The following is a 12,154-nucleotide window of genomic DNA, read 5'->3' as shown; positions in this document are numbered from 1 at the left end:
GAATGATAAAATCTTCTTTTGCTCTTTCAAGCTTCTGCTTTCTGTTTCATTGGTAAGCTCTTCAACTTCAAAAAAATTCATGTATTTGAAAAAAAAAAAAAAACCACCAAAAAAACCACCCACAACAAACACCACACAAAACCCAGACTTGTTGAATGCTGTTCCATTATGCTGCTGTTTAATTATGGCTGGTGTTCTGCAGCAGACCAGTGTGGCCTGGATACTAGTTAGCCTTAGCATCTTATGGATATAAGTAACAGGGGAAAAAAAAATGTTAAATTACAAGAAAGCAGAGATAATTCTTGCTTAGTAGGATATTAAAGCATTACTGTCATTATTATTTGTTCTTATTTCTCCAGAGGACCCTGGTCTTGATTGTGATTCCGTTGTGGTAAGTGCCTCTATCAATCACAGGGAGATCATGTCCTTGCCTGAAGATGTGCATATAAAGATACCCCATACAGCAGCATGCCCTGAGGGAGCTTGATGGTAATTTCATGGGTGCCAAATATATTAATGTGAGTTCAGGTAGACTGGTGTGTTTCTGAAGTCTGAGGTATTTTAAGATAAAAACTTTTATTAATTAGTTAACTTCTTTATTTATTCCAGTGAGATTCTCCTAGTCTATCACAGTAACTATGATGCAGAAACAAAAGACTTGCCTGCCTTTCAGATCTGCAAGCTGTTGAACTCTGAATGGAAGAATAACGTGAGATATATGAATATCAATGTATACAATAATTTTAATTGTTGAAGAATTTTTATAATCATTAAGAACATAATCCTCGACAAAATCTATGTGGATATTGCTCTTTTATATGCTGAGAAGGGATGTATAGGAATTCCTTGTATGAGACTTTCATCAAAGGAATGGAAAATTGAGGGCGACTCCTTTCCACTAGTGCAATTTACTTTTTCCTTAGTACTGAGGAATCATTCCTTAATTTGAAAGTCATAGTATTTTGAAGAACAAACTGTTAATATTCAGAATGGATGCAGATGCCCTCTAAACAGCTAATAATTTTGAAATACTATTGGCCGTAGATACCAATAAATGACATTCTCTCACTTCCCTTTCTTCTAAATAATGAATGTCACACTAAGCTGCAAATATGCTTTAGTCTTTTGTTCAAGCAAAAGAGTAAGGATTGATTTTCAGCATACTTATACGTTTCTGTTTTTTTCTGGGTTCACCATCTGGTTTGTTTGCAAATATGGCAGTGGGCATTGAGAAGATTTGTTAAAAATATTGCCAGTTCTTTTTATGAGCAAGACAACTGAAGAAGGAATTGAAAGAATCTGAGCCATGAAGGAACCTGCACTAGGAGTTCCTGGCAACATTCTTTTCCTAACATCAGTAAGCCATTGTTTTGGCTGTAAGATTGAGTGAAGATTAACTGTCTAATGAATTTTAGAGATGAGGTCACAGTTTGACACTGAGTACAGGGCATATGCATCCGTTCCATTCACAAGGCATACCCACTGTCTCCAGGCAGAGCTGCAGGACTCCTCATGTATAAATAAATAATCTGATGTAAAACAGATTACGTTCCTCAGATATCAATCACTGGTAAATATCATGTTCTACTCACGATGTAGGAATACTAAATGGAAACCCATGACGATTTCAAATTGCTGTGATATTTACAGTCCCAGGGCTCACTGTAGAGACTTATTGGATGTCTTTGCCTCTGAAAATGGGCTGAAAGCTGCAGTGGGATACTCATTCCTAGCTTGCCTCTTAGACTTTCAAATTAACATTAATCTTATTTCCTTCAACCCTACGTCTGAATTACTGGAAATAATGCAAAAAGCTACCAGATTGCTGCCCATTGGGTTCACTGAGGAAACAAAACCCCATCCCAACCTTTCCTGATTCCCTGTCTGGCAAATGTTTTGGACTACCGTGTGCTGGGTTACTATATGAATACAGGGTCTGAATGCAGTGGGAGAGAAAGGAAGAAATGTGGCAAAGCAAGCTGGAAGCGTTGGTGTCCCTTGTACTAGCTGTGCAGTTGTTTATTTCCCCTTCCTTCTACCTAGCCATCAGCTCTTTTTCTGATAGTAGTCACGCATCACCCATTTCAAGTTGCAAATAACACATCCCTCCATGTGTTGGCATCTAGAGACAGAGTTGGTTCAATCCTGGAGTATTGCCATCTTTCTGGTACAGTGACTGCAATTATTTTTTTTTTTTGCAGTCAGTTCATACTCTCCCCTCACCAGCTTCTCTTCTTCACTGGCTGAAATAAAGGTGAGAGATTGTTTACAAAACTCATGAATTCTGTGTTGGAGACTGTCAGTTTTTTTAAAGAAGCCACAGTTGGATGCATTGAGTCTGGATTCTGTTATTTTTCAATACGAATGTAGCTGCTGTTTCATTCCTTCTGAATTTTGGCTTAATAAAAAAGAATTTCAGACACGTTTCTATCTATTTTTCTTATTCTTAGAGGGGAAAAGAGTCTACATAGATTATTTCTTTTCTCATTTAGTATATTAGATTATCACAAGCAACTTAGCTTGTGATAACTTTTAATGAACTATAAGGATAAGAAGGAACTCAAAAGTTGCTAAATATTCAAGGTTTTAATCATTGTTGGTAGTAGGAAATATATCATGCTAGATGGATAGTTTTTACCCTTTTCAGTCTTGACATAACTGCTCTGATTTTGGGGTTGGATTATTTTTGGCTCTGTAACATCATCATTTCATAACAAAAGGAAGATTTAAATAAAAGAATAGCCCAGCCATGGACAACTGTTGGCAGAGCAAAAACCATATTGGTCAAAAATGTCATCAAAGAGGGATACACAGCACTCTATTAGCCTGTTTTTGTCCAGTTACCCTAGAAGTAGGTCTAAGGAAATGGTCTAGCGAAGTCAGCTAAGCTGGTAGGAGAATCATTGCAAATTGGTATATCCAGCTTTAGCTTTAATGAGCTTTTCTGTGGAACAAAAGAATTCAGGCTGATCAAAGTTCAGGTGTGTGTCTAGAGATGATTATTTTCAACTGGAGTACATGCAGAATTTGATTTTTAAGTCCTTTATTAATTCTATTTTGAACTTCAACCACAAAAATTTTAATTTTAGCGTGGGTCTTCATGACAAGAATTTCTGTCTTCAACAGTAATGTCTTCCTTCATACAGCATCATGTTTGGCACATCATGGATTTCATGCCAATGGGCGTCCTGAATTTTCTGAAGAGATGGCTTCAGTGTGAAGGAAAGCTTACTGTTTTGTTATTAGTTCGTATTACCTAAAAATGTACAGTTTTTTCAAATGTAGAAGTCTGAAACTATTTCTATGAAATGGTCGTATAGGAGAAAGCCAGTTACGAATTGAGAAAGAGAAGCAGAGACTTTTCAGAGGTATATCCAGCCAATTTTGATTCTCTTAAATTATGTCAGGTATTTTCAAGCATTTTTTTTCAGTGGATTCATATTTCAGACAGTATTTCTGACAATCTATTTTGTGATTCATTGACCACAAGGTTTAAAATTCTAGTCCATATTGAAACAGTAATGCCAAATTTGTAGTGATAAATTAATAAATTTATTTTAAATAAGTCTTTGATGTTTAATTTATGCTTTTTATTTTATCTCATTTTTGGTTCATTACTTTTGCTATTTTTCTGTCTAGGAAAAAGTGATCAAAAGAGACAGAGGGTTCAAGGGGGAACATTGCTTTAGACTTGTCCATATAAGAAAAAACAAGTAGAAATGCGTTGGCCAAGGAAGGGTAAGGGTGCTCATAATGTATATTTATTTTTCTTTATTATAAACTTTTTATTATATGTTCCTGATTTTATTTTTTTTAGTGATGAATAAAAGATCACGGTGACACTTTTTCTGTACCAACATTGCTACCCTTGGAAATCTATTTAAAATGGGTAACCCATGGTTTATAATTGGCTAGTGTGCCTGTTAATACTATTTTCATAAGAGAAGATGTTTCATTTAGCTGAATTTATTTATTGACTAAATATCTTGAATTTCAACAGAGTGGTACTGTAGCTAAATTATAACCTCGTATACTAAAAGTGATAATACCCCTTATCATTATTTAAGTCTGTTGTACTATGCAATTATAAGGACGAGGAGGAAACTGAAGAGGAGATGAGACACTGAGCAGATGTTTCAGTTTTAACATTTTTTGTTCTTTATTATTACTTATCCGTTTTACAGCAAACCATATTTCCTTATAAGTGGGCTTTGAATTGAAAGAGTTAGTCATGTTGTTTGTCTAATTCTAAAGAAATGCATGTTTTATATTACTCATGTAAAGCTTTCATGATCTCAGTCTTTAAAATTAGCCTGCTGCTTGGAATAACAAAATCTTGGTGGTTAGCAAGTTATCATATGAACTAAGTGGCAGAAAGATGATCTGATCTTCCTAGGATATACTTTTCCATAGATTTGAACTACAATTTGCTATTGAAAGAGTCAGAAATATTTTCTAAAAAGTATGTACTGATAGACATAAACACTATGGCTTGACATAGCTTGCAGTGATCTGTCAGGAAAATAAATAGGGACAACTCTCCCCATGGTGTTTTCTTCAGTGAACTCTCTCATACACATTCTGATGAATGTCCCTACTCTAGAAATTAAGCTGGAATAGCAACATTTGGTTCTGATTGTGAGGCCATTATTTTTTTATGGTTTCATATATGCCAGAAATGTAATAGCTTTTTGGAGGAGCTTTCATCTAGTTCCAGTCTGAAGCTACCAAGTATGAAAGTGTGAAAAGACATTACTTAGTATGAAAAAAGGGGAATGCAAACAGGTGGAAAGCAGTGATTCAGCAGTTTTAAACAACGATGGGCATGCAGGTATGGTTCAGGAACTGGACTAAAGTTATCTTATTTGTTCTAGACCATTTGGCCTATCTTTAGCTGTTACCATAGGCAGTCCCAAAATTTAACTTTTGAAGCCCTTGTATGTTATATTGTCAAGGAATCTTGCTTCAAGAGCTACTTCATAAAAAGACTCTAATAACCTTTCAGGTTAGAGCTGGAAAAGTGGTTGCAATGCTCAGGAGAGATAGATTGGGAGATCTATTCCACAGTATTTTGGTTGGTTGCAGTACTTTTATGGTGTGTTTTTTGTTGTTGTTTTCTAATTTATGTATGTATGTATGTATTTATTTATTTATTTATTTTAAAAACAGGTTACACACAGAGATGCTTTACTATTTAAAAATATATTTTACTTTATGTTCTCAGAGCTCCATAAACCAAACTTAAACAGGGTAGATTTTATTTTTCTTTCTTTCTTTTCCTCACCTGAAGCATCCTATTCTTGTCCTAAACTCTCAGAAAATTTCAGAGCTGGAATATTTGAATAAACTCCAACAAACAAACAAAATCTCCTTATGCATGCCTACATCAAATCTTTCAAGAAGTCATTAAATACTCTCAAGAAATTTTGTAAAATATATCCTTTTGCTGATAAAGAGATGCATAAGGTATATACTAAGTCTTAAGGAATGAAATCTATGTATTCTACACAGATGAAGTTGACACTTCCTTGAATAGGAATTTAAAGTCTTTGGGGGACAATAAGTTTTTTTAAAAAGAGGGGGTTGGGGGAGTAGAGAAATTTTGTTAGGTAACTGTTGTTGTATACCTGCTTCAGATATTGTAGCCTGGATTTTTGAAGTCTGTATATCATTGTATTCATCTATATTTTATATCTAAATAAAATATGGTACACATTATTATTTTTTTTCCTTCAAATTGGTGTAAAATGTAAGAACATTTTCCTGTGCTGTAATAACTGAGAAAGTCTATCGTTTATACATACTACAATTAAATAGAGAGGATACAGAGTGTGATTACAGTATGTCAAGAGGGCAAAGAAGGGAGTTGCCTACCTGAGGCCACTGAATAGCTTCAGAGAGCTGGCCAGTATTATGTTATATCTAAGGGCAATGTAGAAAAGTAATTGATCCTTGAACCGACAATAAAATACTTGCTTCTGAAACTGGTGTGATAATTTAAAGACATGCTGTTGCTGTGGAGTAGGACTGATTTTGCTTTCTCTTATTCACTTGTTTCTGTGGCTTGTATGCACTTGTGTATTACATTTCCCTGTGACCATTTTATATTGTAAACTATTCAAATTCCTGGATTTTTGTGTGTATCAGAACTATGCATGTTTAATTTCATGAGGAGAATTCATTGCTGAGGGGTATGGGTTTTTATTTTTATTTTTGCCAGGAACCCATCACAGTTCTCTATTTTGTTGTTGTTGAATTTAAGCTTCCTCTTGCAGTGTTTTCAAAAATGTGATTGTTTCTACAAATGCTGAACTGCTACATTATAGTACAAACATACAATACATATAAGTACAAAAAAGAATCATTTAGGTTGGAAAAGACCTCTAAGATCATCTGTTCCAACCTATAACCTAGCACTGACAAGTCTGCCATTAAACCATGTCCCTGAGCTCTACATCTACACATTTTTTGAAGACCTCCAGGGTTAGTGACTCAACTGCTTCTCTGGGGAGCCTGTTACAATACTTCACAACCCTTTCAGTAATGATTTTTTTTCCTAATATCCAACCTAAACCTCCCCTGGTGCACCTTCAGGCCATTTCCTCTTCTCTTATCACTTGGTGCTTGGGAGAAGAGATGTCCTTTGGTCAAGAAAGGATGAAATGTTTCAGCTGGCATATATATTTATTTGTGTGTATGTGTGTGTAGCTATCCATCTATAGACATGTACATATTAAAAGGTACATCTTTAATTATATATAATATATATATATAAATGATATGTAATACTTATTTCATGAATAAGTAATAACACATATATGCTGAAACTTGAACAGTTATTTCAGAATGCCCAGGTAATTTTTTGTCTTTGAAATTCTAGCTGAAAAGCTAGCATCTTAACTATTTTCTTAATTGTTGCAATTTCACTAATGCTATTTTTCATTAAAAGAAAGAAAAAAGGGAAATGAAAGTAACTCAACACAAAACCTGCTCGTTGGAGTGTTTTGGCAGGCTTACTGTTGAATTTCAGCAGGTATTGCTTTTCAGAGGTTGGTTTATATTCTGAGGTGTGCTTACTACAGTAAGCTACCAAAAACATTAGGTACTTGTGATATATGTTGTTTGATCATGAGATCACTCTCCCACTCTCAGATTTGGTGGAATGTGGCCAACGAATTGAAAAATCACTGTACATAGAAAAAGCACAATCTCATTAAGCATAATTTCTTCAGAAATCAGGCCAAAGCAGTGTTAAAAGATGACAAAAATCAGAATGCTTATATGAGGAAATGTATAAATATGTTGAGAATTTAGTTTTTTCACAGGGAACTAAGACTTTTCCTTGGGATAAGAGTGGGGACTGATTACTGACTGATCTCTCATATACTTCCTTAGTCTTCACTTTTTTATTTTGATACCTGTGAGCTTGCAGTATATGCAATGACAGTTGGAAACAAAATGATTCTCCTCCTCTTCTTTTTCTCACTGATTTTGTTTAACTTAAACTGTGTTGACAGAAAGGAGTTGGAAGGAAGGGAGTTTGGACAAATTTATCTCTGTTTGGACAATTTATCTCTGTCATAAAGAAAGTCACACTTGGGAACGAGAAAAGGCAGGGAAGATCTTATAATGTTTTAGCATGCATTAGAATATTAATAGTCAATTATCACAATTAAATAATAAATTCTGGCTTCTAAGTATTGTGCCAGTTTCTGAAAGCAAAACATTCCTTGTTATCTCCTTGAGAGAGATAAATAAAATTGTCAACTAAAACTGGGAAATGCTAAAGTACATCTTTTATTTATCATGCCATGTCCATCTATTTGTCTTCTCTCTCATTGAAAATGTGGGTTGGTTTGAGATTTAAAATTGTTAATTTTCTCCTCTCTCCCTTTACTTGAATGTCCTTTATTTTCATGTGCAGTCAAAGAAGCGTGAGTATAAACTTCCATGCTGTGCGTATAAATAACTCCACTAGCAACTAGCAAGAATTAAAACATGGCATTATCTGTGATAGCTGCATTAGCTGGAATGGTTTACCCAGGATACATTAACTAATAAACTTGTATCTATTTAAGAAGGAGTCTAATTAGGATGCTTTTGTTATATAAACCAAACCACATTGTTTAATATAATAAAACCTACATAAAATAATGAATAGAACATCTTCTATTTCATTATTTCTTCAAATGAGATGACTTAAAGGTAATTTCTACATTTTAAGCATTTAGTTTCATAGCACTCCCTGGCAATTCACCGAGTGTAATGCCTCAAATGTTTGCCATTATTAAGAAACATTTAATGTAAGATTAGATCAGTCATAAATATTTTATAGGGAGAAATATTTCAGGTGCTTTCCAATGCCTTTATGCCTTTAATTTTGTGCATCTACATACAAATAAAAGGGATGCTCCATTAGCATATTTTACGCCTACCACATCCTTCTGTTTTGGGTGAGTCAGTCTCAAAACACTCTGAAGTCTCTTTCAGTTTTGTTTCCAAAGTCAGATAGGTAAATCTCAGTCCCTGCCACTCTCATCTAAGCCGCTTTCCCTTGGATGACAGCAGCCTTTGTGGTAAAGTTACGGCTGTTCCCAAGCATCTGCCAATGCCCTCCATCACTCATGATATGGATTGTGCCTGGCACTGGGAGGGACAGATCATGCAGCCTCCTTGCTGATAATGGGCAGCAACCTGGAGACCACTGCACACCCTCCAGATATACATGCCTTGTTTGTTCCTTCTGAAATGCTTTGATATCTAAATGATGATCTGGGACTTTTAGAGGCTAGACGTGGTTTTACTCAGTACCTTGAATCACCTTCTGAAACATATCACTGTTGATGGATTTGGTTCTCCCTTCATAGTGAAGACAAAGTTTGTACCATGGTAGTGCCATCTGAGTAAGGCAGTTCAGTCTGTCCAAATCAAGCCAATGAAGGAAAAGCAGACAGAAGAAACTGAATTTTTCTTATGGTGTGTTACAGCAGGAATGCTACAAAAAGAAATATTGTACTTTTGGGCACACAGTTAAACAAAAAAAAAGGGAAGTTTCTGAGAAAATGAACCAAGTTCTACAGTTGCTTTTTCCCTCCATCTTTTTTGCCTTTTGTAATGAAGGAATTGTGTACCACCTGCTGCTGCCCCATTAGGCCCACATCCCTCCTGACTACTACTCTTAATTTTTATGACCAGAACAACAGTACCCAAAGTTTCCCTCTCAGGGGCTCATGACACACATCTGGGTTGTGATTCACCTGCAGCAGTTGAATATCCAGTGGGTTTGTGACCCTGTTTCTAAATGCATCCTGTCTTACAGCACATGGACCCTAACTGAGGAGCTGCTGATGTGAAACATGCACAAGAGTCAGACGTGAGCAGCAGCAGCCTGGTGTGGAGCTTCCTTGAGCATGGCCACAGCCTTGTAAAGAAACATCACAGCCTTGGAAATTATGCTTGGTACAATTAGTCTGCTCTGTGCTTTAGGGTTGTTCTTCACTGTGGAAGTTTAATAAGCTTGAAGGAGGCATCGTGTCTGCACTGCAGCCTGCCTATTCCATTTATTCGCTTGCTTTCTGAAGACAAAACAATGCTGTGTGTATATTCTGTTATGATAATATGCTAAGCAAATTTCTTTCAATGACTGAAAATGAAATAATGTTAATTGCTAAAGAGAGAAAAATAGTTTTTCATAGCACCATTTAAAACTGTTTAACTAAATGGAATTAACAATATATATATTTTTTGAAAGTTGTTTTCTAGTTCAAATCTATCTTCTGTTTTCTGCAAATTTGTGTGCATCTATAAAATCTGTCAAGTCTGGTTTTGTTGACAGGCAATATTGTTCTTCATTTGGAAGTTTGATTTGCTTCCTATGAGTTTTCTTGATATATAGTACAAGTGCAGTTATAACTTAAGCTTGAAAAATCCCACCCTCCAAGTGGATGTAAGTGAAGATACCATAAATCATGAGAATATTCCTATGTATACTGTTTTTTTTTTCTAGGTTTTCACTAGCATGTTGGTGAAAAAATTAAGAAAGAAGCTTCAAATTAGATGGGTTCATTAAAATCTTCCTTGCAATGTGCCATTTTTCAATGTCTGCAAAATTCAGGTGTAGAAATGTTAATGTCTTTGAATGTTTAATTACCTCTGTGATAACCTTAAAAAGTGTGATCCTTATGCTACCACATGGAGGCCAGGGCAATAGCATTCCTCATAACAATTAACAAAACTGTTAAGAAAGATAAGTGACTAAAATAACAAAAAGGAAAATATTTTTTAGAACATGTGGTTCTTATGCTTTTTTTTTTTTTTTGTTAAAGATTTGGATTCTCCTTAATGGTCTTTACTAATGCAAACGTCAGTCTACATTCAGTGCATAGAAGTCTATTATTAATTTTTATGAATATGAATAGTGCCTTCACATATTTCATTCTGCTTTTTTTTGGCACACAGGAACTGGCAAGAAAGAGGAAACAGACTAGCAATATCCTTCCTTGCTGTTTAATGAAATACCATTACAAAGTCAATGGTATGGCAAAATTTATATCCTTTCAGCACATACAAAAGAAATACAAAATTGTTTAGAATACCACCATTTTACTATTTACATCCCTTTTAAACTACTTGATAAACACAATATTTTATACATAAGAAGACTATTTCTCCTCTTCATACATCCCACAGAAATAATAAAAGCAAGTAGTTCCTCCAGCACTTGTACTAATGAAATCTCTTCTGATGATTTGATCTTGGGCTTAATTTTACTTTGGAGCCTTAGAAAGATGCAAACTCTGATTGAAACAGTGATAGGTTTTGTGCCTGAACTGTTTCCCATGTTGGCTTCTCTGGTTTTATGTTCATGCTATAGCATGTCTGTCTCTAAGTTTGTTTATTGGAGGGCTCTCCCCTTTGCCAGAAATCACTTTTGACAATACCTGTGGGAACACTGTGTTTAACCCCTTGACCTCTAAGTTAATTTTCACCAAAACTAACAATTTGGGAAGTGATTAATGAGAGCAGCAAGCAGGATGACAGAGCAGATAGTATTGACTGCATAAACCTGTTCGGCTAGGAAATTGGGTTAAAATACCTTTTTAAAATAAATAAAAAAAAGAGTAACTTTTAATGTTACCTTATCATGTGGTATAGGAAGTGGGAATTACTCACAGTAAGTTATAGTTCTAAGGCAATCATATACCATTATAATAAGGGTGATATAAATATTGTTAGGTAGGCTGGCTTTCACTGCTCCCTATGACTAAATCATTGTACAGACCTAGGTTGCCTGTGCTGTAGTCATTCACAGATAATTTCTTGTATTGAATCAGCAAAATTCTGGTTGTATTTAGAAATGGACATGATAGCTTGTTCTTAAATCACTCCTCTTTTAGAGATGCACTAGAAGCTGGAACTAAAGCAAGTGTAGAAGTCTCCTCCCTTTCTCCTTCAAGTTCTTTTGGAAAGAATACAAGATTTGATGCTCCTTTTATGAAGGTGTGAGGTGGTAGGTATTTTTGTGTGGTTGCAAGCCCCTTCTTCATTGTTTGCAGGAACTGGGGGAAGTTGTGGATTTATACGATGTTTGAGCCAAAAGCTGGGGGTTAGCAGTCTTGCCTGTGGTGATGTTTGTCTGCATCATGGAAGAGTAACAAATAAAATTGGGAGAGCTCATAACTTTTGGATTAGTCTACCTAACAAAAGTAAATTTTTTTGATGCTAAAGTCAGGAAATGAAAAAGTGAAGGTTCTCATGGAAACACTTGCTATTTTTTTTTTTCCTTGTATGATGCTAACACATTGTATTACCACTCGTTTTGCTCTGCTTGGAAGAAATTGACTTTCTTGTAAGGTACATTGTCTTCTGTACACTGTCTATAGTTAAATACTACTAATAACAATGATTAAAGGATGGGATAGCTTGGCTAAGTTCAATTAGTAGAAGTAGGTTTTCATTTCCTGAGTCTTGATTGTTGATGATATTGATGCAACCTTAATTTTAACTGTCTATAAGCTTTGAAATGTAAATATAAAACAGCTCATCCACAAATGTCATCAACTGTGATTAAAATGCACTGGACTGTATATCCCACCAATGCAAAGCACAAAAAGCAAGGAAATCAGCAGCTAAGCCATTTGTTACCCTGTGCTTC

The 12,154-nt window shown here is 35.2% G+C and overlaps 1 long non-coding RNA gene across 1 annotated transcript; it reads left to right on the top strand.

Annotated features, from left to right (window-relative positions):
• Nucleotides 1-388: 388 nt before the first annotated feature.
• On the top strand, nucleotides 389-11,666 carry LOC118250523 (uncharacterized). The gene is made up of 7 exons (XR_004779476.1): nucleotides 389-518; nucleotides 610-709; nucleotides 2,202-2,254; nucleotides 3,640-3,738; nucleotides 9,320-9,459; nucleotides 10,459-10,534; nucleotides 11,397-11,666. It is a non-coding gene; the product is annotated as an uncharacterized LOC118250523 (long non-coding RNA).
• The last annotated feature ends 488 nt before the right edge of the window (nucleotides 11,667-12,154 follow it).

This window comes from Cygnus atratus, chromosome 1 (assembly GCF_013377495.2).
Source record: "Cygnus atratus isolate AKBS03 ecotype Queensland, Australia chromosome 1, CAtr_DNAZoo_HiC_assembly, whole genome shotgun sequence".
Classification (NCBI taxonomy): domain Eukaryota; kingdom Metazoa; phylum Chordata; class Aves; order Anseriformes; family Anatidae; genus Cygnus; species Cygnus atratus.
The sequence above is the reverse complement of the archived record's forward strand: the minus strand, read 5'-3'. Positions and strand labels throughout refer to the sequence as shown.